The sequence below is a fragment of the Triticum urartu genome, chromosome 6 (assembly GCF_003073215.2).
Source record: "Triticum urartu cultivar G1812 chromosome 6, Tu2.1, whole genome shotgun sequence".
Taxonomy (NCBI): domain Eukaryota; kingdom Viridiplantae; phylum Streptophyta; class Magnoliopsida; order Poales; family Poaceae; genus Triticum; species Triticum urartu.
Window position 1 is genome coordinate 457981116 of NC_053027.1, and position 4390 is coordinate 457985505.

Genomic DNA, 4390 nt, shown 5'->3' on the forward strand with positions numbered 1-4390 from the left:
TGTTCAACAAATTGAAGAATTTATTGCTTTTAAGGGTTCTTATGAAATTGCTTCTTTGATTGGAAAGTATGATGCTACTCTTTACAAATCTGAAAATTTTGCCATACTTAAATATTGTTATGATAATTATGCTTCTAATGCCTATGTTAAACCATATATTGAGGACTCCTCCGTTGTCCAAGAAGAGACTAATATTTTGCAGGAGTCTATGGAAGAAGGAATTGATGAAACCGGGGGCTCATTGGATGAAAAAGATGATGAGAAGAGCGAAGAACAAAAGGAGGAAGAGCAGATTAGCTACCCGTTCCCACCTTCTAATGAGAGTAACTCTTCAACTCATATATTGTTTAATTTCTCTTTGAATTTACCGAAGGATTAATGCTATAATGATTGTTATGATCCCGTTGATTCTTTTGAAATATCCCTTTTTGATGATGCTTGCTATGCTTGTGGCCAAGATGCCAATATGAATTATGCTTATAGAAATGAAATTGCTATAGTTCCTTATGTTAAACATGAAATTGTTGCTATTGCACTCACGCATGACAGTCCTATTATCTTTTTGAATTCTCCCGACTACACTATATCGGAGAAGTTTGCCCTTATTAAGGATTATATTGATGGGTTGCATTTTACCGTTGCACATGATATTTTTGATGAATATAATATGAATATGCTTGCTTCTCCTACTTGCAATTATTATGAGAGAGGAACTATATCTCCACCTCTCTATGTTTCCCACACGATAAAATTGCAAGAAATTGTTTATACTATGCATCGGCCTTTACTATGTGTGCATGAATTGTTCTTTTATGACATGCCGATGCATAGGAAGAGAGTTAGACTTAGTTGTTGCATGATATATGTTACTTTGTGCTCACTACTAAATCACAAATCATTTTTAATTAAAATTGGCTTTGATATACCTTGGGATCCGGGTGGATCCATTACTTGAGCACTATATGCCTAGCTTAATGGCTTTAAAGAAAGCGCTGATAGGGAGACAACCCGGAAGTTTTAGAGAGTCATTTATTTCTGTTGTGTGCTTTTATAAAATACAAATCCATTGTATCATAAAAATAATGTGCCAAGATTTGCCTTTAGGATGTTTACATTGCTTGTTGGTTTGTGCAGTGCAAAACAGAAACTTTGGCTGTAGTGCGCTATTTTACATTTTTTTACTGGAATGTCATACGGTTCTGAAACTTTTTGCACTGTCTTTCTATACAAATTTTTTATTTTTCCTAATTGTTTCAGAATTTTTGAAGTACTAGAAGTATGGTGAATGTTCAGATTACTACAGACTGTCCTATTTAAGACAGATTATGTTTTGATGCATAGTTAGCTTGTTTTGATGAAACTATTGATTTCTATCAGTGTATTAAGCCATGGAAAAGTTATATTACAGTAGCTACAATGCAAAAACAAAATATGAATTGGTTTGCAACAGTACTTAGAGTAGTGATTTGCTTTATTATACTAACGGATCTTACCGAGATTTCTGTTGAGTTTTGTCTGGATGAAGTGTTCGAAGATCGAGGAGGTCTCAATGTGAGGAGAAGGAGGAGAGGCAAGAGCTCAAGATTGGGGATGCCCAAGGCACCCTAAGTAAATATTCAAGGAGACTCAAGTGTCTAAGCTTTGGGATGCCCCGGAAGGCATCCCATCTTTCTTCAACAAGTATCAATATGTTTTCGGATTCGTTTCGTTCATGTGATATGTGCAAATCTTGGAGCGTCTTTTGCATTTAGTTTTCACTTTTCTTTGATGCACCATGCTGGTACGAGATAGTCCATGGTTGATTTATAGAATGCTCATTGCACTTCACTTATATCTTTTGAGTATGGCTTTATAGAATGCTTCATGTGCTTCGCTTATATCTTTTGAAGTTTGGATTGTCTGTTTCCCTACACATAGAAAACCGCCATTTGTAGAATGCTCTTTTGCTTCACTTATATTTGTTAGAGTGTGGGCATATCTTTTGTAGAAAGAATTAAACTCTCTTACTTCACTTATATCTATTTAGAGAGATGACAGGAATTGGTCATTCACATGGTTAGTCATAAAATCCTACATAAAACTTGTAGATCACTGAATATGATATGTTTGATTCCCTGCAATAGTTTTGCGATATAAACATGGTGATATTAGAGTCATGCTAGTGGGTAGTTGTGGATTGTAGAAATACTTGTGTTGAAGTTTGTGATTCCCGTAGCATACTTTGTTCTAGACGTCGAGTTGTAATATTGAGTTGTAAGTAAATAAAAGTGTGATAATCATCATTATTAGAGCATTGCCCCAGTGAGGAAAGGATGATGGAGACTATGATTCCCCCACAACTCAGGATGAGACTCCGGAATTTAAAAAAATAAAAGAGGCCAAAGAAGCCCAAATAAAAACAAAGAGCCCAAAGAAGCCCACAAAAAACAAAAAAACAAAAAAATGAGAGAAAAAGAGAGAAGGGGCAGTGCTACTATCCTTTTACCAGACTCGTGCTTCAAAGTAGCACCATGTTCTTCATATAGAGAGTCTTTTGGGTTATCACTTTCATATACTAGTGGGAATTTTCATTATAGAACTTGGCTTGTATATTCTGATGATGGGCTTCCTCAAATGCCCTAGGTCTTCATGAGCAAGCAAGTTGGATGCACACCCACTTAGTTTCAGTTTGAGCTTTCATACACTTATAGCCCTTAGTGCATCCGTTGCATGGCAATCCCTACTCCTCGCATTGACATCAATTGATGGGCATCTCCATAGCCCGTTGATTAGCCACGTTGATGTGAGACTTTCTCCCTTTTTGCCTTCTCCACACAACTGTCATCATCATATTCTATTCCACCTATAGTGCTATATCCATGGCTCACGCTCATGTATTACGTGAAAGTTGAAAAGGTTTGAGAACATCAAAAGTATGAAACAATTGCGTGGCTTGTCATCGGGGTTGTGCATGATTTGAATATTTTGTGTGGTGAAGATGGAGCATAGCCAGACCATATGATTTTGTAGGGATAACTTTCTTTGGCCATGTTATTTTGAAAAGACATGATTGCTTTATTAGTATGCTTGAAGTATTATTGTCTTAATGTCAAATGATAGACTATTGCTTTGAATCACTCGTGTCTTAATATTCATGCCATGATTAGATTACATGATCAAGATTATGCTAGGTAGCATTCCACATCAAAAATTATCCTTTTTATCATTTACCTACTCGAGGACGAGCAGGAATTAAGCTTGGGGATGCTGATACGCCTCCGTCGTATCTATAATTTTTTATTGTTCCATGCCAATATTATACAACTTTCATATACTTTTGACAACTTTTTATACTATTTTTGGGGACTAACATATTGATGCAGTGCCCAGTGCCAGTTCCTATTTGTTGCATGTTTTTTGTTTCGCAGAAAATCCAAATCAAAATGGAGTCCAAACGGGATAAAAACTGACGAAGATTTTTTTTGGAATATATATGATTTTTTGGAAGAAGAATCAATGCAAGATGATGCCCGAGGGGGCCATGAGGCGGGGGGCGCCCTTGACCCTCGTGGCCACCCAGTAAGGCGGTTGGTGCCCTTCTTTCACCGCAATAAAGCCAATATCCGGATAGAAATCATGTTAAAATTCCAGCCCAATCGGAGTTACGGATCTCCAGGAATATAAGAAACGGTGAAAGGCCAGAATCTGGAACGCAGAAACAGAGAGAGACAGAGAGACGGATCCTATCTCGGAGGGGCTCTCGCCCCTCCCATGCCATGGAAGCCAAGGACCAGAGGGGAAACCCTTCTCCCATCTAGGGAGAAGGTCAAGGAAGAAAAATAAGGGGGGCTCTCTCCCCCTCTCTGCCGGTGGCGCCGAAACACCGCCGGGGCGATCATCGCGACAACGATCTACACCAACACCTCTGTCATCTTCACCGACGTATTCATCACCTTCCCCCATCTATCTACAGCGGCCCACTCTCCCGCAACCCGCTGTACCCTCTACTTGAACATGATGCTTTATGCTTCATATTATTATCCAATGATGTGTTGCCATCCTATGATGTCTGAGTAGAGTTTCGTTGCCCTATCGGTAATTGGTGAATTGCTATGATTGGTTTAATTTGCTTGTGGTTATGTTGATATCCTTTGGTGCCCATCATATGAGCGCGCGCGTGGATCACACCATAGGGTTAGTTGTATGTTGATAGGACTATGTATTGGAGGGCAAGAGTGACAGAAGCTTCAACCTAGCATAGAAATTGATGCATACGGGATTGAAGGGGGACCAATATATCTTAATGCTATGGTTGGGTTTTACCATAATGAACATTAATAGTTGCAGATGCTTGCTAATAGTTCCAATCATGAGTGCATAGAATTCCAATTCAGGGATGACATACTAGGAG